General features: G+C 41.4%; 1 protein-coding gene across 2 annotated transcripts in view; it reads right to left on the bottom strand.

Moving 5' to 3' along the window:
* PDE5A (phosphodiesterase 5A) overlaps positions 1–11,811 on the bottom strand; it is a 119,202-nt gene extending 107,391 nt beyond the window's left edge. Inside the window, exon 1 of one of the 2 annotated variants that reach the window (XM_083756462.1) lies at positions 11,530–11,811. The gene's annotated coding sequence lies outside the window, so the exon portion shown is untranslated. The remainder of the gene's footprint in view (positions 1–11,529) is intronic. The other variant, XM_083756455.1, reaches the window with a different exon arrangement.
* Positions 11,812–25,997: the final 14,186 nt, after the last annotated feature.

The raw sequence follows: 25,997 nt of genomic DNA, 5'->3' as shown, positions 1-25,997 counted from the left end.
AAATATCTTTCATACAGCTGCATTTATCTGTGCTTTGATTTTAACTTCAAATATAGAGAAAGCACAAAGAAAGTGTTAAATAATTTGGTCCAGACAGTCTTGGATTTCAGTACAAAATATCATTTTAATAAACAACCTTATTTAACAGTTAATTCTGTCTCCAGTGTAGGTGTCAATCTTGTACCTAAACCTGTCATACTACTAGGAGGTTTTAAAAGCAATCTATGAAAAAGGACGCCTGCTTCTTGGGAGAAGGGCAATGACAGGCCTAGACAGCATCTTGAGAAGTAGAGACATCACCTTGCCAACAAAGGTTCGTATAGTTAAAGCTATGGTTTTCCCAGTAGTGATGTATGGAAGTGAGAGCTGGACCATAAAGAAGGCTGATCGCCGAAGAATTGATGCTTTTGAATTATGGTGCTGGAGGAGACTCTTGAGAGTCCCATGGACTGCAAGAAGATCAAACCTCTCCATACTGAAGGAAATCAACCCTGAGTGCTCACTGGAAGGACAGATTGTGAAGCTGAGGCTCCAGTACTTTGGCCACCTAATGAGAAGAGAAGACTCCCTGGAGAAGACCCTGATGTTGGGAAAGTTGGAGGGCACAAGGAGAAGGGGACGGCAGAGGACGAGATGGTTGGATAGTGTTTTCGAGGTTACCAGCATGAGTTTGACCAAACTGCGGGAGGCAGTGGAGGACAGAGGTGCCTGGCGTTCTCTGGTCCATGGGGTCACGAAGAGTCGGACACGACTAAACGACTAAACAACAACATGAAAAAGGATGGCAGCAGAGGCGGTTTTAGGATAAAACTAGACACTGAGCTGCTGGGGGCACCACAACAGTGCTATAGAATGGAGTATGAGAGGTGGGAGCACCAAATTTTAGCATTGTACAGGGCGCCACAGAAATTTGGGAACACAAAGTCTGCCGCTGGTGGTAATGGGAAAGGATCACATTGGGGATTCCTGTGTTATGATGGCAAGAAGATCCATAGGCCCTGAATTCTAAAATTATTAAGAATCACAAGTGTGTGTGTGAGAGAGATCAGCTATATTAATCTCTAGCTATATTAAAACCACTAAGCCAAACTGATATTCTAATCAACTGTCTTTAGAAATCAAAACATTATCACCAGATTTAAATGCATGAAACTGTAAAATCATATTTAAATCCCACTTGGAAGGTGCCCCCCCCCCACTTCTATTAGGAGTATATTCTGGAATGTATTTCTCAGAAAAATCTGAACTTTTAAATGGCATCTGGTTCTCATTGAAATGTGGGGTTTTTCTCTGTGGAGTTTTCCAGCTGTGTTGATTGAGAAACAGTAAGGACAAGACACTTGCTAGAGGTCACTGAGGGAATTTCTGGTTCAGTCCAAATGTAAACAGCTTCATTTATATAATACATGGAAGCTTCCAGAATCACTTCATAGCCCTTTCAATAACCATATGCTGGTTGGCTTAGAAGACAGTCAAAGTTTTATTCTGGCATGTGGTGCTTTGGTTCTGCACCCCACCCCCTCTCCAAGATGTAAACCCCCCCTATGCTTCCACTTGTCATCATTGTAGAATTATCCCAGTTTGTTCTATTCATGTACTTTGAAGTCAAAGAATCTAGCCCTCTGCCTATCAAAGAACAACCCAACATTACACCTTACACCTACAATCTGAAATTGATCTGAAACTGGCATGTATTAGTATCGTAAACCTGACAGTATCCATTTACCGATATTGCCTGGGCTCACGATATACGATATCTTTATTGTCATTGTCCCATGCAGAACAATGAAATTGAAATATTGCTCACAGTATTGTTGAGCTCGACACTTAAATCTGGCAAGCCTAAGAGTGGGTTTATCCCACACAACGAAAGGAAAATGTGTTCTTTCTCTGCTTCTGCTATAGTGTGAGAAGTAAATATCACAAATCTCTATAGTGATCCTGGGATCTCCATCACAGCCCACTCATTTCAGTACACGACAAACTGCAAACACTTATGTTACAGCCAAACTGTAAACAGATAAAGATCCCCTAAGAAGACTCCTTAGAATGCTATTCAGTCATTTGGATGTTTATCCCACCAGTCCCAGAGGCTCGAAGCTGGTTACAGTAATTTAAACACACAACTGAAACCAAAATAAAATTTTAAAACTTGTCAAATGTCAAACCCTTCATTTCTCATCTACTCCCACCCACGCCGGCTCGCAGAATACCACTCTCTGATCTGAATCTAGAGATAGAAATCAATTTCAGCCTAATTTGACCGATAAGCGTTGCCTAGATGCTTGGGTGGACGACATGACTGTGCCAGGATCCTTCCTGCAAATGTATCAAGATCAGGACAAATGCCATTGATTTGCAGAGTTTAATTGCATGCATTATGTAGCAGATAAAACTTATCCATAGTTTTCACAATTAAGCACTTGCATGCAACTAAATTTGGAGATGACGGAAGAGCTTGCAACAGCATCCCCTCACATGTTCAGTTAATGTGTGAGGTGGGGGGATTGCAGCCGCTGGACAAGCCCCAACGCTCTCTTCCTGCCTGTCTTTTTGGCCTCTTTATGTTTTTGGCTACACATTTGCCCAGGGTTTATAGTTCATTGCACCCACAGAAGAGAAAATATGTGCTCAGGAATCCCCCCCCCCAGCACTCAGAATATTGGGCTAAAGCTCAGCCATGCTTCACCCAAAAGCCATGACTTAACAGCATAGGTTTATGCTAATGTGTTCCACTGAATATCATATTTTCTACCACATTTAGTCCCTTAGGCATGGAAATGAAAGCAGGGTGGTACATTCCAGCCATGTTCTTGTGACCATGTATGGCACTGACCTTACTTCATGTGTACAGCTTGAATTGCCAATGACTAAGACTCTATTATCACACCTCAGAAGCGGGTCCTGGCCTTTTTGTCCACATGGACATTCCAAAATATGCATTCCTTAATAACGCATAGCAGCTCTGTACATTTTCTGCACACCACAGATGCATGAACTAGCATGGTTTCCTTTTTGTCTAGCCATTATTGAGATTCAAGAGTGTGTGGTCAGACAGTTGTATAAAAAGGCTACATTCTTTGGGGGAGTTTTGATTTATTTTTTTTAAATAACTACTACATTTTAAAAAGCTATCTATATGTAGTTTCAGACACTTCATCTTGATAAGAACCACAAGATTGCAGGCTAAAAAAAATAGCAGAAGAACAGTTACAACACAATTTATGATGGTGCCTGTTTTCTATTAGCCTGGAAATATAACAGGAACTAGATCTTAACACTTTCCTTTTGGCCCTAAATGCAATCATGGAATGCAACCCTGCACAGAAAGATGAACAGAGAAAAATTAATCAAATGCTTCAAGGCTCAATGAAAAAGAGTTTGTTCACTTTTTATTTGAGAAGACTAAAGATCACTAAAGATTTACAGTGCTCACAATTTAGTTCTCATATATGGAATACTGTACTGTATTGTTCTGATGCAGTAAAGTAGAATGTTCAGGTCCACTACAATTTTCTATTCTGCCCTAACATCTCTAACCGAGATTGCCTGTTAACAACAATCTTTTCTCTTGTACTCCACATATTTTAAAGCTTGAGGCTTTTTGATGAGGCAGTAAACAGAACTATCCCAATTAGTACCTATTTGTGACAACAGACGGTGTGTGAGAGAAAAACATGTGGCTAGACAACCCAGGGGTATCAGGCTGGGCTCATAGGCACTTCCATACAAACCCCATGAGCTGTGCATCCCATAACCAACCACTCGGATTTTATTGGAAATGGGTTTGGTAATTGCTAATTAGGAAGGGCTGTGCTCATTAGGGGAATTATTCTATTTAATACAAGTGGAAGAAAAATGAAATGGGTAAACAAGGCCTAATTTTTGAGAGGCTTACTCATGACTAGAAGCTGACTCAGGCTGTGTACAGATGCAATTATTTCAGACTGATTTCCCTGCTCCTACTTAGCTGGCTATATAGCCCCTCTTCTGCTTCAGTAAATATACTGTAATAAAGAATGTTGGCATAACCACTTATAACCGTAGTGTAATGATGGGAGAGCTATGAGGTCAACAGCTTTGCTGGGGAAGCCTGTCTTCTCCTTTAAAACCTCAGACGTTAAGGTCTAGTGCTGGAAAAAGGGAAGCATTTTGTAGGGGCAGAGGGAAAGAGTTGGAAAATAAGAAGAAAATGATATTGAAGTGGCATACTAAATCATCTGGAAACGATGATGGGCTGGGCTGAGAAGTTCCAGCTGTTAAGTCTAGTCCACTGCATACAATTGTACTTTCTCCTCTCCTTACATTATATGAAAATTGTATAGAAAATGGTTTCTCCTGACAGGCCATGGTGGTGATTTAAAAAGTGAAATGAAAAGCAATAAGCAGAGGTTTCAATAAGCAGGTGCATTACTGCTCAGATTGAACCATACTGAGATTACTAAAATGCATGCTGCACTAACAAGATTAGTGCATAAGGTAAATACCACAGACTGCTGTGCTCGTGGAACATGAGATACATGGGCACAAGCTAGCTAAGGTAGTACTGATTTAACTCCCAATGATATCAACAGAATGCATTTGACATTCCTCTTATGGGGAGAGGGATGGAATTAAGAGAGTTTAACTTGGGGAGGGTTTTTTTAATGCCCTATCTAAGTCGCATAGTTATTACTTCATTGCTGACATCACAATCTTTGGGGTTGTAGTCCTGCAGGGCACCAGTCTGAGGAAGGCTGCCTTAAAGAAAGACCATTTTTTCTGGATCTAACGGCCTACAGAACTTCTATAGAAATACATGCTTCACCACCCACTTCTTGCTCTCATGTCCATAGACGATGAAAACCAACTTAAGTTAGAATAATTGGGTGGAATTCAACACTGTGGTATTACAAAAGTTCTGACAGTTTGCTAGATGTAATAATCCCCCCCCCCAAACACTTGCTGTTCTGGGTTTCCCCCCAACCCTGCTCAAGCCAATATTTTTTTGGGGGGAGAGGAGAAAGCCACACTGTGTAAAGCCCTCCTTGCACAAGGTTTTAACTGACAGGGTTTGTTAGGTGATTTGTCTATCTTTACCCTTCAAAACCAAAAAGAAATCCAATGCTAAAAACTAACTCCTTCATTGCATTATATGTAAACAGAAGCAGTCCGAAATTATTTTTGAATGAGGAAGAACAGCAGGTTTCATTAGCAACTTGTAAATAACACAGATTCTGGAAAAGATAATTAATTGCAACACACAGCTTTTCAAGTCCACGCAATAAGTTTGCATTTCATACAGTACCATCTGGAAGAAGGAATTTGCAGAAAGGGACTCTTAGGGAGATAATTGTCTACCACGAATAACAAGAACAACGCCCTTGAGGTCAATTACATAACTTTAGCAAATTTTAATAGGCTAGATTTGCATCTACAGGCTGCAGCCTTTAAATACATTATCCAGAGGAAGTCCTGGCTCACATATTCCAGTTTGTTACTTAATGACTGCAGCATCAAATGTTGCCTTCCATCTGTGAATGAAGGCCAAACTGGTTATGATCAGATTACCTGTTCCTTTCTCACATTCTGCTTTGTGGGATACCCTTGGAAAAGATGTAGGAGGTGCACAGGGGGAAAAGTGAAGTTCCATTAAACAAGCAGAAATCCTTACTTTAATGGAACAAACTAGCCACATACCATCCAGGATCTGAACATGAGGCAACTACAGCAGCCCCTAACAGATACCCATCCAGCCTCTGCTTAAATATCCCCAGAGGATGAGAGCCCATCACCTCCTGAGGCAGTCTGTTCCACTGTTGAACAGCTCATAGTCTTCAGAATTTTCTCCTAATGTTTATCCTAAAAGAACTTATTTGCAGTCTTCACCCATTGGTTTTAGTACTGCTCTCTGGCGCAGCAGAGAACAAGGCCACAATCATACAATACATTTTAAGCTCCAAGATACAACTTTAAACCAGGCATGGCCAAACTTGGCCCTCCAGATGTTTTGGAAATACAATTCCCATCATCCCTAGCTAACAGGACCAGTGGTCAGGGATGATGGGAATTGTAGTCCCAAAAAACATATGGAGGGCCAAGTTTGGCCATGCGTGATTTCAACACTCAGGGCTTCCACCAAATAATTCTGGGAGTCAGGGGTAGCATGTCCCATTTCACAGTTTAAGGCAAAACGGAGAGTGCCACCCTGACCTGCTGGCAATACCTCCGCTTGTGCTGCTCACCCCATCACCTCCACCACTGGCAGAGAAGTGGCGCAGGCATCAGTGCCAATTCCCAGTGTGATTGTGCCAATTTCCAGCAAGATCAGTGCAATTTGCCCGAAATCAATGACACTTCTCTGCCAGTAGTGGAGCAGGCACAGTGCTGATTTCAGGGCTTCTGCCACCTGAGGCAGAGGCCTCACCCTACCTAATGGCTGTGCTGGCCCTGCTAGGAGTTGCAGTTTGTTAAAGGTGTTTAGACTTGTTGGTAGGCTCATACTACCCTGCCAGAGCTGCAATTTTCAGAGTGCTTAGCAATCAGTCCCTCTTCACGGGGAACTCTTATAGCTTTAGGATGGGAATAGGGGTCTCCTAACAATTCTCAGCACCCTTAACAAACCACAGCTCCCATAATTCTTTGGGGGAAGGCATGCCTATTAAATGGATATAATGCAGCTTTAAAAGTACAATGCAAATGTGGTCTGAATGTTGATTAACAAACCAGGGAAATAAATCAAGATGTGAGGCTGGGAAGGGTGAGGGAAGAGCATGTGGTTATGGCATTTGTCTACAGTTTATCTAGCCTTGGAGCCATGGGCTTGGAGGATCATTCAAGCATGGGCAGTGTTTTGATAACTGAAGGCTATATTTCAATTAATTCTTTTGATGGAGAAATTTCAATCTGTACTGTTTCATGGCAATCATTCTCCTTCTTTGTAGTGGTTTAACAATGCCCAGAAAAAAATGTATTTTCCAGTTTTGCCCAGACATTTGGATTATGCATTGACTGAAAGTGGTCAGGAATCAACTCCAGTAAAAATCAGTTGTCTGGCAACCTTAGCTGCTTATCATGATTGTTAAATCATTAGGAACATAGAAATAGCATAATACTCATGCCATAAATACAGGAGTCTGGAGATGGTGGGCATCTAATGCAGCTCCTCAACTCCATCAATTTTCTTTAACAAGACAAACAAGGCATTAATTTAAGCCTAAGGAAGGCATGAACTGCCTTCTGCATCATGGCTATGTTTGAGAATGCTGTTACGAGGGCATTCCCTAGTCATGAAAAGAAACATTTCTTAAAATATTTATTTACTCTCAAACACACATTCTGGAGATACTCTTAAGAGGACGACAGTTTGCATCTTTACATTTATTGCCTTGCCTTTTCTGTTAACAGGTGTGCTAGCAGAAAAGAAACAAATATTGCTCTCTACCACATTCCTTTTCCTTTCTGTCTATTTATTGTGGGAAGCCAAGGCCATCTCAGTAATCTCTGTTCACCGTTGCCCTCAAGGCTGCCTGTAGGTTGTCTACCTGGGATTTAGGAAGGTGTTACAGTATTCTACACACAAGATTGCTGTGTTAACATCATCTGTGTTCTCTGTGCTGAACTTTGGCTACAGGATTAAACTTACACAGGGGTTGCTAGCAAACATGGCTGGTTTAACAGGGCTATATACAGGGTCCGAGCAGGGCTCTAAAACACAAGCCTTGGGAAAGAAGAGTCTAAAGGTTGTGTCCGAATACAATACAATTAGGGCTGCCAGTGCTGTAGATGTTTCTTTTGTCTTGGCAAGGCTACTGTACTTTCAGCAGTTTCCTGACAAGTAAACGTCCAAAAGGCAAACCTTTTCCTCATTATTGCATCTTTGTGCCAAGCAAAGCCGCATTTCTGTGTGCTATTCCACTGCTGAATGCCTAGCAAAAATCCTCAGAAGCCCTACCTACTTCCAAGCAGGTCAGAAGCTTGTATGAGAGTTGCTTTGAATGAACAAGTAGGTACAGCAGCTGTTTATTTAATTAACCTATTGTGGAGGTGAGGCATTTGGATTCATCTCGCTTTGTGATATAGGAGTTTCAGAGGTCCAAAGTTCAGAAATGGTAATGAGAAATATGGAAGTACAGTGGGGAGCACCCAGTACTTATTGGCATTATCTCTGTGGGTATTCCCAATATCAGTTTCTTGTTGCTCCTTGTTTTACTGATTTGTTCCCAGCTTCAAAACTGCATGTTAAAACTGCTTGATAATTATTTTGAAAGAGATATGTTTTCCCAAAATACTTCTACTGTCCCTAATTCCAGGAACGGAAAGGCAGGCAGTTTCCTAAATGGCAACATAACACACTTTACAAAAGCAAGTAATTTATGGTTTTAAAGGGTCAGCAATACCTAGTTGGGTCTTGTAGGTTTCCTCCCTCTCCACTGTCTGCCTCTCTTAACAAAGAAATACCAGAACATTATAATTCAGCTAGCTTTACTTTTATCCTTAGAAGGCTGTTCGTACAAATGATAGATCTATCAATTTGTACAAGCTACTAGGATAAAAGAAAGGGTGGTTACGGGAAGTGAACCCTAATAAGCAAAGAAGCAAATATTGCCAAATTCATCTAACATCATTCACTGAAGAAGAATCTACTTGGCAAGTTATAAGCAGCAGCCTTCTTTAGTTCCTATTCCAGTTCCACTGTTGGCCACCATGTACAATATGATCTTATTCACAATTACTCCAACTATGTTCAATGGGACTTATTTCCCATGAAGCATACACAGGATTACAACCAAGGGACTTTAAAATTGGCCTAAAGTTAAAGTTCAATGACTTCATTTCCCTCACTCTTATTTCCATCAACCACCTTAAAGTATGCAAAAAAGCGTAGGCTTCACAGTTGGGACTAAAATGTCACAAGATGTTACGGTGCAAAAGAAATATGAATTATTTGTTCTACATCAAAGATTATCAGCATCTTTAATATCTCACAATTCTACTTGTAGTCTGTGGGCACAATCCATTCATCTTCTGCCTCCTATTGCCTGAGGACGTTTTCTGCTGCTGACTCCCTCCTCACAACCGCCCATTCCTGCAAACTGATAGCCCACCTGTGTGTGGAGAGTGGCACTCATGGAACAGCTGCACACTGCTAATTGTGTGCAAAAGGACGCAACAGATTTGAATTGAATCTTATGTGTTTTGTTCTTATCTTAATGAGCAGAGCAAATGTGAGACCCTTCAAAGGTGTTTTCACAAATTCATTGTTTATGAAAAATCTGTATTTGAAAGATACGATAAATTATTTATGCACAAATATTTCTAGGATTTGTAAAGCATTCTGAGAAAGAACCAAGAGTTAACAGACATGCTCTGAACAGCTAAATGTGAAAAATATAAGCAGGCTTTAACAGAAAGTTGAAGATGACTCACCTATCTTTGCTTTTTGATTTGGAAGCAGCTAACCCAGCTACATATTATTTTAACAGTGATCATCCTGGACTTCAGCTGAACATGAGAGAACTTCTTAGCGGTATTTATATTAGATTTCTGTAATGGGATTACTACCAAAACTATCTTTCTGATTATCAAATTATGCTAGCAGACTAAATGGGATCTCATTGGTTCTGAGGATACGCAAAGCTTTGATCTAATTTTTTCCTATTGTTGTGCCAGAACTATATTTAAATGCTCCACCTGAGACTAGCAATTTTAATAGGCAATGTTCCGTTGGCCTCCCTGTGAGCAAGATAAGCTTATATTCCCAAGCCTTGTGGAGAGGTTACTATTTTTAAGAGGAACAAGCATGTCCAACTTTGCACCACTGCAAATTCAAGAAGGAGCAGAGACATGAAACTAGTTGTTGTGACTCATAAAGAAAACAAAGGTAGAAACAAAGCAAAATAGACAGAAGATTTTACAGGGTCTTTCCAAGTATATTATTTGGGATTTCCATGCAAAGATCAAATAGTAACACCCACCCACCCAAATCTCTCTCCTACTCTGCCAACTAGCCCCAACACAGCAATAGGAAACTCTTGGAAAAATAGATGGGAACTCTCCTGTTTTGTGCAGGCAATAACCAGGGAGTGGACCTGAATGAAGACTGCCAACCACTGTGGAATGGCTGGATGGAATATAGGGCCTGGCGGGGATCCGAGAGCCTCCGCAGCGGCTGGGGAAGCAGCAATGACCACAGAGAAAATGGCACGGCTCACAGTGGCGCTGTGGAGGTGCTGTGGCGGGCCATAACTGCCGCTCATCCCTAAGTTGGGTAAGTGGCCATTGCAGCAGCAGATCCCATAACCATCTGCCAATCTAATGGCAAGAAAGAGAAGGCACCAGTCCAAACCTAGTGGGGCCGCTTTTGGTGGCAGAAGATGAAAACTCCCTGCAAGATACCTACAAGGCCTTGGGCTTAGCTGAGTCTGAGGAGGCATAATAACAGAGATATGGATTGAAAATCAAGATGAAAATATCACTCTCACTTCCAGCATAAAGGCAGCTTGTAGTCTCATGGCTATGGGTATAGTCCAGCTAAATCAAGTGTCTTAGGCTATGCTTGGTTTGCCACAGGGACATTTAAATCTCCTGATGAAGTGGATTCCCACCACTTCTTATTGTCTCGGTCTTTCTGTCCTCTGCCCATCACCTTTCCCAGTCATAAGGCACACCTGGAGATCTGTATGCCACAGTAAAGTGGGCACATGCCAGGACCAGGGAATTAGCTGGTTGGTGTAGCTGCCTGCTGCTGTTCTGAAAGGTCTTGGGCTGGTGTCTGGAATAAGGGATGGCAACAGTCAGTGTTTTGCACACAGTCAATACTTTACCCTGGCCTTTGACATTATCTTTCTGTCTGTTTGTCTATCTATCCCTATTCTCTTGACTGTAGTTTTAAACTGATTTTAATATTGTATTTATAAATTGCTGTAACCCGTCCTGGGAACTTATGAGTGGGTGAGAAATCATCCCCATGGAACTTTGGGTGGATTGTGGACAAATAAAACAATTCATAGCAACATATTTAAGAATCCAATTAATAAACAGACAATGATTTCTACCACATATTTTCTTATAATGGCCTAAATCAATGGACAATTGTACAGAGTCTACTTCCATGCTTCTGCTGCTCTTCTTAAGGCATAATGCTGTTATTACTATGTCAGCTGCTGTCTGTTACAGTGAACTATTAATACTTATGCAGTGTTAAACTAAATTCAAATTTCTTATTTCTAAAGAGGAAAAGAAAGAAAGAAAGAAAGAAAGAAAGAAAGAAAGAAAGATTCTTTGCAAAAACAGTATCATTTATTTTTCCTGCATTTTTTCCTCCTTAAGACTTTTGTGTGACCTTCTGAACTGGGCGAAGCACTATGGCTTCATCTTCTAGTTATTTACATGAGGAACTCAAATGCCTTCATTAACATAATCCTGATTGCTAACTGCATCACCCATTCTGACCTCTTCCTACTTTTCTTGTAAATTGTTTATTTTTGTTCATTCCATTTGCCATGTAGCGATTCTACCTACGCATATCAGTATAGTGCTTAATCTTACCTCTTGATTTGCATCATCTTGCTGAGATGTCAGAGGCAGCTCCTTCTTCTGCATACTTTGGGATTTTTTTATTGTTTGCATTAACATCCGTAGTTTGTCAGTCATGCAGCTGGGGTACACTCAGTCTTTCGTAAGCTCTTCTATGCTTCTGCAAGGCGGGGGTTTCTCTTTAATCAGCATATGGTCTGTAATATGGAGATTGTTTTGAATGTGATGTCATGGGAAAAAGTGTTAGTTGAGTCAATGTGGAAATTTGCCCAGATACTTTTAAGTTGCTCCTTCCTTGCACATACTGTCATCTGTTTGAGACCGTCCTGTTGCTTCCCAATGGCTCTCCATCCTCACCCAGGATCACTTTCCAGTCCAAATATAGCACTAGTGGAGCGAATAATCCCCAAAAATGATTGTTTGTACAAAGCGCTTGGCAATCCAACCAAAATCGTTTCCAAATCCGAACCAAATGTGTCAGTGAGTATGAAACATTTCTGTAGGATGCTTCTAAATGCCTCAATTTTATTTTTACAATATTGTGCCAATGGGATGATTTGTCATTGGTTGTTGAAAATTGTTGAGATGATTCAGTGCCGTTGTCAAGAGCTATAAACTGGAAGTTCACGTTTTAATCTCAGCTCATATGTAAATCTACCAAATGGCTTGAGGTAAATCATATTTGTCTCATAAGTTATCACAAGATGGAGGATAGCTATACCCTTCAGGGGAGTGGTTGTAAAGAATACATAATGTATGTGAAGTGCTTTCAGCAGGAAAGTAAAGTGTGATATAAATACCATATTCTGTTTATATTTTAATATGCGTTCATTCACATATTACTTTATACTACAAGGAATGGGTATCATTGGATATAAAAAGTCTATTAAGATTTCAGTATAGCCACCATGGTAGAAAAACGTTAAACATCCATGTAGGTTCAAATTCTTGTTTCTTTCCAAACTTTCTGAATGGATGCATGTAGCAGGTCAGCAGTGGAGACTGCCACCTTCCCACCCTTTTCTCCATGTGCATTAAATGAGTGTCTGAAAGATCATAGGAAGAGCTGTGCTGGATGAGACCAAAGTCTTATGGGATGCAGCATCCTGTTTCTCATAAGGACCAAACGAATACCAATAGGAAGCCCATAAGAAGAACATAAAAACAATGGCCCTCTCTTCTTGTTGCCCAGTGATTTGTATTCACTCTGCCATTGATCCTGGAGCATAGTTTACGGACATTAAGATGAGTAGCCCTTGATAGACCTATTCTTCCTGAATAGGCCCAATCCCACTTTAAAGTCTTGATTGTGAGGTCTTTCCCCACCTGGCTTGGGAGGACTGGGCCCTGACTAACTGACTCCGACTACAGAAGCTGAGACTGCTGAACTGACCCTTGGGTTGGGGTATTGTTTAGGTGGGATTGTTGTGTGTGTGTATGTGTGTACACACACACACTGTTCCATTATGGTTGTGTACTTTTCAATGTGCTTTATTTGTTGTTTGTGACTACTTTTGTTACATTTGTAATTATTTAAATCTTTTCATGTTGTAATGCTGCCTTAAGCATGGTGTTAAGTATGGAAATATGACATAGAAATTAAATGATAATGATGATAAGAAAGGAACTGTTTCTTCAGTTCCCTCCTCTTCCCGAGGGTAGGCGTTATAGGTGATCTCCTGGAAAGTGGAACCTCACATGCCAATAAGGGGAAGATGATTGCTGCAATTTTCTGATACTTGAGAAGCTAAGGAAGATAATACTGGTGGGCAGTTTCGACAAGCTGGTGGCTCCATGACCCTCATAAATAAATTTGTGAAGATGAGAGGTGCTATGTGCACCTGTGAGATCCATAGTTCTGGAATATCCATCCCAAAAATGAGTTGGTGATTCTACCACCCTCATAAGTACATTTGTAGAGTTTGGGAGTACTGTGTGCCCTTATGAGTCCCATAGTTCTGGAATATCCTTCCCCAAAACTGTCGCTGGACATAGTTAACTTTGATTATGCTATATAAGATGACCTTGATTTTCAGTCAGTCAGTTGAGGGAGGGCTAGCCCAACTGTGCTGTCGTCTCTCATTTTTATGTCTGTCAGGAATAGTGAGATGTTATGTAACACTGGAGAGGGAGGGGGAGCTGGGAAATGCAGTCAGCACTTCGTTTTATTTGGCTTCATGAGAACCGCTGAAGGCTGCAGAAGCATAAATGATAAAACAGACTGCAGGGCAGTGGCCTTAGAAAGGCCTATTTCCCTTTGAACACAGAAGAAAGCTCAGGTCAATAAAACATCACCTAATGCCTAATGGGACAGGGAAGGAAACCCACCCAGATTTAAATATTAATCAAAATAACACCATCCCTCCAAGAAAGCAAATTATGCCACAAGATAGATCAAAGTCAGTGTGAACAGCAGCAGAGGAATTTGGGCAGATCTCTTCCTTTATTATTCCCACTCGCTAGATCCAGAGTGGCTTTGCAAGAGCTCTACCTCATTATTCACTGAAAATGCAGGTTCCCAAGCGTTAGTCAAAATACAGGCAAATGCAATGAGTGGCACAATGGTGCCAAAGCCTCTGTTGTTCATTCCTGGGAGCTGGGAAGGTTTAAAAATCCCTTTGGTTGTGCCTACGTTGAGGTGGTACTGCTTCCCCTCTCAAGTCCCTGCTCAGTTCAGAAATATGGCCCATTTCTAAAATTAATTATTGACTAGAGCTTTGGGTATTTTTGTTCACTCTGTCTATCGTCCACTGAAATTATTTGAGTTTGTGGCCTTGTGCAACTCCTAACTAAGCAAGAAACATTTGAAGAGGATTGTATTTTAAGGAAGCATGCAGCAAGTCTCCCCACATTTTATTCCCAATAAAAAGTGAGATTGTGGTATAGCTTGGCCAGAACTGGATACATAAAAAAACAACAACAAGGGTTGCAATCCTGCATGCTACCACTCACATTCAATTCACATGGATGTCAGCAGGACTTTGAGGTTTATGTGTCCAAATTGCTAGCATGCCCCAAAATGCTGGTGTGTAATAACAGTTGCACAGTCACTGACAGAAACACTACTGATCTGGACCACGACAATCCTAGCAGTTGTCACTTCACTAATTAAAGCTATGTTAACTGGAATAGAGAAGCGGAAAACAACCCCCCTCATCAAGACACCTGCATCAGCCAACATTGCTCCAATCCTGTGATGAAATAAAGTGAGGACATTGAAAACAAAAGCCTGTTCAAGAGGCAACCAGCCCGGCATCCACAGTGGCTAGCTGAAAGTGAAGGCTTCAAATGTCCCCCAAAGTGCTACAAATATTCAGGAATGTTGAAAGGTATCGTTGTTATTTTAAAAAGAAATGCTTGAATTGGATGTTCAAATTCCACTGAGCACCCTGGCACTTTCCAGCTTGTGTCATTTATACTGTTATCTCCTGTGAAGGAGGAAACAGCTTGCAATGTGCAAATAAGTGTGGATGTGGCGATTACACAGGGTCCCTGGACGTTTCACTGTCTATTGATCCCTGTGCCACCACTTTATTTCTCACTGCCACCACCCAGGCCCTGCCTGGTAAAATACTGAATCCAGTCAGGGTTAAATTGGAACATAACTTCGGTTTATTTATTGCAGTTTAACAAGCCTGTGGTTTCATAAACAGTCTCAGTCAATTACAGTCATGGGATGCCTATCCAGACCTATAACTTCCGCTACTTGCTCTCACTCACTAAACCACCTCTCAGATATTTACTTGTCTTCCTAGCTCCTAACTGTTCCTGACTCAGCTTTTTTCGCTACACTAACTCAACCTACCCACAGACTCTATCTCAATTCACTCCCACTCCAACCAACCACCCAACTCCCAACGAACTCCTCCTTCGCCCCTCCTAGAACTGGTTTTATAGTCCCTCTGACTCCACCCCCCTGGGTCCTGATTGGGTAACCTGTTTAATTATTTCACCTCCAACACTCTCATTTGTTAACATCACAGGCTGTGTGTCCTGTTTTACAAGACAGTTGTTTATTTAAAGGAGATTTCTGTTGCAAGACTTGTTTGTCCCAGCAGAAAAGACCCCTTTTGAACCATAAGATACTTTTCTGTCTGGTTAGGTGCTCGCTGCTTGCAGCACTGCAATGGTTCAGTATCTGTGATCAAGGAGCACGCAGAGAACAACTTGGCCACACCCTCATGACATGTTATTGGCCACACCCTTGGGAGACCCTAGCAGACCCACCAGGCCTAGTGGGCAGCAGCCACCACTGGGTGAGACGTATTTTATTTCTATTGCAGTCTATTAGTATCTATAATATTTTATTATATTATACTTCAATTACAGTAATTTATTGCATCTATACATATAGCTTAGCATATACTAATTATCTGCACACCTGTGCCCTGGGTGTAGCATTTCCTCTCTTTTTTTCCTTCAATGTGTATATGTCGGACGTGCATTAAGTTCAGCGTTCACAACCTCCTTGCTTAGCCCACATTTTAAATGTTTCCTTAAGAGATGATGCAGGTTGGATAACTCAAAAGATCAGCCACAGCTCTAGTACCACCATACAGCATGCTTTGGCAAATGCTCGAGTCTATGCCACCCTACAGGTGATACCTTCAAGCAGAGGTCACAGCTGCCTAAGCCCCCCCCCCCAATCCAAATTCTTTATCAGTTGTGGTTGCCATCTTTATTTCCACAAAATGCAGTGCACTGGAAGTTCTGGTTCCAGTGCATTGTGGGTAAAAAAAACACCTTATGGCCTCCACCATGATAAATAGGGGCTGCTTTTTTGTGATAACAGCCATGTGTTTGTTTGTTTGTTTGTTGTTGCTGCTGCTGTTGTTTTTAAAAAAACCTTAATGCCCTGCAACTAGAACTTCCACCCAGCCAGATGCCAAACACTCAAAATCATGGAGCTAGCCCTGATCACTAACGACTGGAAATTATGGGCATGGTTCAACTAAGTGACACTCTTGTACTTCTTGTTTTCCTGGCAGCACTCACTGTTTGCTGATGCAGTGGACCACTTTTTCCACACAGAATGGCATCATCTCTCACAAAGGGAATTGCTGCAGGGAAAACAATGAGCAAAGCTGCGTGTCAGGTTCTCTCCACTGAGCACATTATGCTACACTGGTTCCTGTCCCATAAGTGCAGCTATAAAAACAAGCCACACAATATGGCCATACTTGGGTTTTTTAGCTATGGTGTACAACATAGGAGCAAGGAGCTCTACCACTTATGTCTATGCATATAGCATGAACATCTGTAGGGAGAGGGTCATCACACATATAATTGCACAGGCCAATGTTCTCCCAGGTTTGGGGTTTTAGATACCAGAGAAACCTTCACATACAACTATATGTGGAAGGCACTCTTCCCTGCACATATTCGTGCTGCTATAAACACAGAAGTTGGGGAGGGCAAGCATGCGGTGTTGGGGTAGCCTGACCCTGTTCCTTACTCCAATGTTATGGGGCATCTATGGTGATGTGTTTTAAAAATAAAGAATGAATTGGATTCCACCAGTTTAAAAAGTTCCGTGTAAAAACGCAAGCAAGGGAAGATCAGAAAGCCTCGGTATCATATTTCTAATCAGATTTGAAAGGCAAAGATGAAGAAATACGCTTGAGCCTAAACAGAACTCTTGATAGTTGCTATAAGTCAAAGGCAGTTATTATAATTTTGTGGATGGATAGCAGGTGGGAGCATAAATTCCAGTCCAGGGTATAGTACTGGCTTGGGTTACTTTCAGAATCAACAGGCCGATTTTCGTTTACCTTAATAAGCTAGCTATTCTTGGGGGTCAGCTTTAATGTGTATCTTGCTAAGAACATAAGACGAGCCTGCTGGATGAGGCCCATCTAGTCCAGCATCCCATTCTCACAGCCGCTAACCAGATGTTTATGGTAAGCCTGCAAGCAGGACATGAATGCAACAGCACTCTGCCCAGCTGTAGTGCCCAGCAGCTGCCATTCAGAGGTAGAATTCTTCTGACCGTAGAGGCAAGACATAGCCTTGTCCTCCATTAATTTTTCTAATCCTCTTTTAAAGCCATACAAGCTGGTGGCCATCACTGCGTCCTGTGCTAGTGAGGTAATGTGCTGCATGAAGAGCTAATTTCTTTTCTCTGTCCAGGTAAAGTGTGCATATAAATGTATACTGTATTTACTCAAGTCTAATGTGCAGCTCAATTTTCAGAACCTTGAAACCCAAAAAAGTATTTGCTGGTGAATGTAAATGTGCCAGCGAATCTAATGTGCACCTTAATTTTCACAACACAATTTGGCCAAAAAAGGTGAGCGTTAGATTCCAGTAAATATGGTATATCCATGGGGGGGGGGGAATAGGGGGAAAGGTTTTGCAAAAAATATGCTGATTAGGAAAAATTGCAGACACAAAAACATGCATGTTAAGGTAAATTCACGCTAAAATGGTGATGAATTTCATTGACGATTTAAAATTATTTTTTTTTTTAAAAAGTTGCAAGCTGATTTTGAAATGTTGAAAACTGAACCAAGTATTGGCAAATGAGAGAAACTGACATTGACAAATTTCCCACATTCTAGTAAATCTAGCTCTCCCCAAGCCATCATTTAACACTTCATGAACTGTTCGTGAACACAGTCATTTTGATGAATCCTGTACAACAGGAGTACTTCTCATTGGATTGAGCTCCAAATCTGTCAAAATCCATCAACTCTTGTTTAATATACTGTCCCATTCTTTTTTCTTTCAACTTCAAAATGGAGAAAATCAGTTCCTAAGTACAGCAATTGTAACATTTAAGGATTCAAAGTTGCAGGGCAAGTAGAAAAATAGAGGACTGTTGCCATTCTCAATGTGCAACTCTACCCCTAATCTGTTCATCTTATTGCTAGTCTTGAAATGCAGATGGCCAACCTGCATCTGACAGCGTATCGGCTTACCGTTTCTCCTTCCAAAACAGATGGTCAGGCATAGAGTTGGATAGGAAAACTGCCGTTTAGCTTAATAGTGAAAGTGTTGGATGTGCATTGAAAGCACTACTGTGGTAGTGAGGACACCCCTTTTAAACATCTGTGACCAAAGAGATGAGCTTCTATATATTAAGGTGGTGCTTGTGGATAAGAGAGGCAGACATTTACAGAAAAATATGCAGTTCCTGGATAAGTGATTTAAAGTAGAACTATGCAGCTTATGCAGCTGTTCCTTGCCATTACCAGAGAATCTAAATATCTTAAAACACACACACACACTCTTCAGAAAAATATGTTATTAAATTCCTGGAGAGACTAGGTGGTGATTCTTAGGAAAGGGGGAAGTTAAAGCCTCCAGAACTATGTAAGAAAAAAAGTGAATCATTTCTGCTTGAAGATAACCATATAAAGTATGGCCACCCAGGAAAAGTTTAACAAAATCCATGATATAAACTAACAGCTTTATCCTTAAATAAAAAGTCTAAAAAATCAACATAGCACTGAAAGTGTCTCCCCGTCAAAAAAAAGGGGTTAAATATGCAGTTTCCAAACTTATTTGCAGTGGATGGGGAAAAACTATTCCTCACATGATCAGTTTTACAAACCAATTTTGTTTCTCCTGAAATCTATTTCTCATACATGAGTCCATGAGGAATCAGAAGATTCCAGAAAGTTGTTTTTCTAGAAAGTTCTTTTCTCATATGTCATTCAGCTGATAATTAGGTACATAATGAATATTATGAATAACAGATTAATCTAAATAAACATATTAAATCTCTTTAGGGGTTAATCTTTCTAGTCACTCTAGCCATAGGCATAAAAGGGGTTGTTGTTTGTTTACTTTCATTATGCTAGAGGGTTTCAAAGGCAGAAGCTTAAAACAACTAGCACAAATGAGGGATACCAAACTATTTCAAAATACTTTCTGCTATATGAATCTAATTTATGTATAAATGTGGTACTCATCATTCTAGAATATTTAGTGTCTGGCTGGTGCTGCACTGGTGTAGTCCACAAAATGTCTACTTTTGTGGGCTCACAGCTCTCACCACATGGGACACGGATAAATCCCATCAAAAAAGGTGGGGGCAACCTTGTACACTGTTTATTAAAAAATGGTATGGGAAGGTCTGGCAATCTGCAATAATGACAGAAACAGCTCACTCATACTCAAAAGCGGTCAACAGAGACAGGATACCTATACGATGAAATGGATAAACTTTATTCAGTGCAACAGGATCAGAAATTATACAGGGAACAACCGATTTACACGTGTCTAATTGACACGTGACCGCACACAAGCACATTGCAGCGACCCGGAAGTTGCCAGCAAAGGTGGCATAACAGGGCAGGGGTGTAATGGGGTGGAGTGGGCTTATGAATGCTCCACTTTTGCATGTGGTGACCTGGAACGCAGCCCCATGAAATTCAGAGATTGCCTGTATATCAAATGTAAACAATGAGTTTACAGTATTTTAAATGTAAATACAGTGGTACCTCAGGTTAAGTACTTAATTCACTCCAGAGGTCCATTCTTAACCTGAAACTGTTCTTAACCTGAAGCACCACTTTAACTAATGGGGCCTCCTGCTGCCGCTGCACCACCAAAGCACAATTTCTGTTCTTATCCTGAAGCAAAGTTCTTAACCTGAAGCACTATTTCTGGGTTAGCGGAGTCTGTAACCTGAAGCGTATGTAACCCGAGGTACCACTGTATTGTTCTTTGTTCTCATTGATCTGTAGTAAAATGTTTTTTACTTTGCTTATTTTTATTTATTTATGCAATGTAAAAATATTTGCAGGAATGTAGAAAGCTGCCATACTGAGTCAGATTTATTGGCCTATCTAGCACACTTATGTCTGCACTGGCACAGTAGCTTTCAGGGTTTCAGATAGGGAAAATTCCCAACCCTAGCTAGAGATGCTAGGGATTGAATTGGGTACCATATGTTTGCAAAGCAGATCGTTAACAACTAAGCTACAGTCATTTCCTATTACTACTACTCAGTGCAATTTTTCTATATAAAGAGGTGCCAGAACTCACCACGAATGCCTCCCTTGTTCTCTTATAATGGCAATGGTGCTCACCTGAGAGGTGCTGGAACTGAGTTCCGGTGAGTTCCGGATGGGAAAAAAGCCCCACTACTATGACAATAACTACTACCATAAGTCCATTGTTCCTATAGAACTGAGGAGAGAAGCAGAGCTCACCAGACCTCTTACCAACAGTCACATCTGTGCGTTTCCTCTGGTGCATCAATTATTAGCTCTGGAAGGCATTTTACATCAGAAAAACTGTGTGCAGAGAGCGTCTGAATACCCTCTTCCTGGTGCCATAGTGCTGATCCAATTTGCACACACAAACACACCAGCAGATATTGTTCAACATTTAAATAGATGGGAGATTCAGCCATGGCTCTCTAATATCTTGTCTGGTTTGGCATTTCTACTTTTCACTGTAAAGAATAAAAATTCTTTAAAAGCAAAACACACACACACACACTCCAGTTATTTTGGGCAACAGAGAGCAAAGAAAGCAAAAGATGAAGGATAAATTTGGCCCACATATATAAACAGACCATGTCAACACTAAGTAACCAAGGTACTAGTTATACAACAGTCCCAGGCTATTACTGATCTAAGAATGCTTATATAAGGGACTGTAATAAAGTTAAGATGGTATCTTACATTGGGACCAAGTTGTTTGGGAGTGACTATTCAAGAGTTCAGCTTTTCAAAAAAATAATGAAAAAGTAGAAAAAGTAATAAAGTTGATTTGTAAGAGAGCAATCTTGGCCCTCATAAATACCATTTTAGTCATCACCCCCACTCCTATCATTATTTTCTGGAGGAAAACACTCTCTTAGGGAGTCCAGTAGTCATTTTGATATTTTCTGTAACTGCAGCTCTTTTAGTACAACAGTGTTCTTTGCTCAGATGTAGCTTGTCAAAATACAGGATCATGCCAGAATATTTATATTTCACTCCTTGTAGATTAATGGGTGATAGTCAGTCCTTTAGGTAAGTAAATCCCATAAATCATAGCAACTCCAGTGTGTAACACAGTACGGATTCAGCCCCTCATGCTTCAGGGTGAGGAATAGCCCAGGCAAAAGTATAAATCTCCTTCTATGCCAAAGCAGGTTCTGGCTTCTTGCTCCTGTCTAGAAGTACCACAATTTAACTCTGCCTGCGCCACAAATCCAACTCAATGGTGTAACGTTGGAAAATGTCAATCACTTCTCCTACCTAGGCAGTTATCTTTCCACAAGGGCCAACACTGATGCCGAAATCCAGCATTGCCTGAGCTCTGCGAGTGTGGCTTTCTCCTGATTGAAGTGCAGAGTGTTTGAGGACATTTGCAGGGAAACCAAAATGCTCGTTTACAAAGCTATTGTACTACCAACCTTACTATATGCTTGTGAAACATGGACCACTTATAAACACCATCTCCAACTCCTCGAAAGATTCCATCAACGATGTCTCCGAAAAAATTTTACACATCACTTGGGAAGACAGGAAAACTAATATCAGTGTACTGGAAGAAGCAAAGATCACCAGTGTTGAAGCAATGATTCTTCAACATCAACTGCGTTGGACTGGTCATGTTGTGTGGATGCCTGGTTATCGTCTTCCAAAGCAACTACTCTATTCCAAACTTTAAAATGGAAAGCATAATGTTGGTGGTCAACAAAAGAGGTTTAAAGACTGTCTCAAGGGAAATCTTAAAAAATGTAGTATAAACATTGACAACTGGGAAACACTGGCCTGTGAGAGCTCCAGTTGGAGAACAGCCTTTACCAAACGTGTCATGGGCTTTGAAGACACTCAAACTCAGGACGCAAGGGAGAAACATGCTAAGAGGAAGGCACGCTTGGCAAATCCACACCATGATCAACTCCCGCCCGGAGTTGTCCCCACTGTGGAAGGACGTGTGGATCCAGAATTGGCCTCCACAGTCACTTACGGACTCATTGTTAAAACCATGTTTATGGAAGACAATCTTACTCCGCTATGAGTGATCGCCAAAGAAGAAGAAGAAGAGCTCCTTGGAGCACTGATGGTGTAGGTTTGCCATCCTGCAGAACTCCTTACAACACAACTGAACTAGAAAAGGATACTTGAGTACTAGGAAATATGAATGCCTTCTTCTAAAAGTGTACCCCTACAAGCACTCATTCGGATAGTAATGTATGCCCTCTAATAATATATTTATTTCTTTTAGGGCTCAGCTAAAAGCTGCAACGTACAGGCATGTGATTTCTGGCATTCTTTCTTTTTTCCCCCTCTTCACATTTTAGTTTTTCCATTAATGGATAGCTGTGATCAGAACAGCATGTTTATTTCTCTCTCCCCGGTTAGATTCTGCCTCCAGCAGAGCAGAATGTCCTGATGTGGCCATTAGAACAAAAGATACAGTTTTGGAATGCTTTATTGGTTCTCCCTCCCCTCCTTTTGTAATCTGTCCTTATTGGGAGAAGAGTGGGATAGAAATATGTGGTAGTGGTAGTGCTGGTGGTATCTTCTTTCCCTTGTGTACCCTTTGTACTCTTTTATCAAATGACCAACTTCTCTCATTTGGCCTTACAGCTTCCTTGTGTCTTCACTAAACTGGCCATCAAGGCTGAGATAGTGTGGCAGGAGTTGTCTTGTCCTCCTGGCCTCAAAATTCTCTTATGCTCTTGAAAAGGAAGTGTTTCAAGGGAAGGCAGAGGAGCGAATATGCTACTGATATCACCAAGGGGAGGGAAAGATAACTTCATCAAGCCCATCTCCCATCATGGGCTTACCATATGCACAGAATTTGCTGAAACTTTGCCAAAAAAAGCTTATAATTTTTTTGCTTCTGGATTTTCACTTTTTGAAATATGGCAACCCTACATCAGATTGTTGTTCTTGTTGTTTAGTCATTTAGTCGTGTCTGACTCTTTGTGACCCCATGAACCAGAGCACGCCAGGCACTCCTGTCTTCCACTGCCTCCCACAGTTTGGTCAGACTCATGTTTGTAGCTTCGAGAACACTGTCCAACCATCTTGTCCTCTGTCGTCCCCTTCTTCTTGTGCCCTCAATCTTTCCCAACATCAGGGTCTTTTCCAGGGAGTCTTCTCTTCTCATGAGCTGGCCAAAGTATTGGAGCCTTAGCTTCAGGATCTGTCCTTCCAGTGAGCACTCAGGCTGATTTCCTTAAGAATGGATACGTTTGATCTTCTTGCAGTCCATGGGACTCCATGAGTCTCCTCCAGCACCATAATTCAAAAGCATCAATTCTTCGGCGATCAGCCTTCTTGATGGTCCAGCTCTCACTTCCATACATCACTACTGGGAAAACCATGGCTTTAACTATACGGACCTTTGTCGGCAAGGTGATGTCTCTGCTTTTTAAGATGCTGTCTAGGTTTGCCATCACCTTTCTCCCAAGGAGCAGGAGTCTTTTAATTTCGTGTCTGCTGTCACCATCTGCAGTGATCATGGAGCCCAAAAAAGTAAGATCTCTCACTGCCTCCATTTCTTCCCCTTCTATTTGCCAGGAGGTGATGGGCCCAGTGGCCATGATCTTCGTTTTTTTGATGTTGAGCTTCAGACCATATTTTGCGCTCTCCTCTTTCACCCTTATTAAAAGGTTCTTTAATTCCTCCTCACTTTCTGCCATCAAGGTTGTGTCATCTGCATATCTGAGGTTGTTGATATTTCTTCCGGCAATCTTAATTCCAGCTTGGGATTCATCCAGCCCAGCCTTTCGCATGATGAATTCTGCATATAAGTTAAATAACCAGGGAGACAATATACAGCCTTGGCGTACTTCTTTCCCAATTTTGAACCAATCAGTTATTCCATATCCAGTTCTAACTGTAGCTTCTTGTCCCACATAGAGATTTCTCAGGAGACAGATGAGGTGATCAGGCACTCCCATTTCTTTAAGAACTTGCCATAGTTTGCTGTGGTCGACACAGTCAAAGGCTTTTGCATAGTCAATGAAGCAGAAGTAGATGTCTTTCTGGAACTCTCTAGCTTTCTCCATAATCCAGCGCATGTTTGCAATTTGGTCTCTGGTTCCTCTGCCCCTTCGAATCCAGCTTGCACTTCTGGGAGTTCTCGGTCCGCATACTGCTTAAGCCTGCCTTGTAGAAATTTAAGCATAACCTTGCTAGCGTGTAAAATGAGTGCAATTGTGCGGTAGTTGGAGCATTCTTTGGCACTTCCCTTCTTTGGGATTGGGATGCAGACTGATCTTCTCCAATCCTCTGGCCACTGCTGAGTTTTCCAAATTTGCTGGCATATTGAGTGTAGCACCTTAACAGCATCATCTTTTAAAATTTTAAATAGTTCAGCTGGAATATCATCACTTCCACTGGCCTTGTTATTAGCAGTGCTTTCTAAGGCCCATTTGACTTCACTCTCCAGGATGTCTGGCTCAAGGTCAGCAACCACACTACCTGGGGTGTACGAGACATCCATTTCTTTCTTGTATAGTTCCTCTGTGTATTCTTGCCACCTCTTCTTCATGTCTTCTGCTTCTGTTAGGTCCTTTCCACTTTTGTCTTTTATTATGGAAACTTTATTATGGAAACTTTGCCAAAAAAAGCTTATAATTTTTTTGCGTCTGGATTTTCACTTTTTGAAATATGGCAACCCTACATCAGATAGGAACAAATTAAACCTACATTTCTCAGTTCTTCCCTTTAACCCTCAGCCTTTGCCAAGGGTTTAACATTCCTGGTATGCAGCCAAATGCACATCTTTGCAATACTACAGCTTCTCCGCTACAGACAGGCAATTGCTCCATCAGAGCATGGGTGTAGCCAGGACTTTTGTTGGGGGGGGGCAAGTCTTTTGTTGGAGGGGGCAGAACCTCAGTTAGCTATATTGATTTATATTGATTTTTATTGATGGGAGGGCACTTGCCCCTCCCTGCCCCACTTGTCCACGCCCATGCATTAGAGCCCTCTTGTCTCACTAGGAACGTCCTGTAATTTGCCTATTCCCTGTGTGTTCTTTGTTTTTCTGCAAAGAAGGGGTTCAGAGGACTGTTATGCAACATCACAACTAGCAGCAAGCTGGCCTGGGAATCCACTGCTGCCATCATTGCCAATCTGGATGAAGAGTCAGTCCAGGTAAGCCGATAGAAGTAGGTTGCCAGGTTAGCCACAACTTCTGGCCACCAAGTTCACAGCATTAACATTCCCACAGCCTCTGCTCCCTATTAGGGGTTGGGGGCCCTGTATTGCTGTAGAATTGGATCCAGCATAGAGTGCAAGATTGGCCTCGCTGTCTCTTTTCAGATCCATTCCCTAAACTGGCGATCCTTTGTTCTCATACCAACACAGATACCTCACAGTTACCACCTCCACCCAGGATTGGTTCAACTTCCAGAAATACCTTTATGCCTTATCTAATAGTTTCTGTGATAACCCATTACGAAGAAGATACTTAACAGACCCAGCTAAGCTATTTATTTTAGAAAAACTCATTTGACCACTTTAGCAGACCACTCCCCCCCCCAAATCCCATGTAAGTAAAGGTAATGGGAC

Source organism: Podarcis gaigeae (assembly GCF_964106915.1).
Source record: "Podarcis gaigeae genome assembly, chromosome: 9".
Classification (NCBI taxonomy): domain Eukaryota; kingdom Metazoa; phylum Chordata; class Lepidosauria; order Squamata; family Lacertidae; genus Podarcis; species Podarcis gaigeae.
The sequence above is the reverse complement of the archived record's forward strand: the minus strand, read 5'-3'. Positions and strand labels throughout refer to the sequence as shown.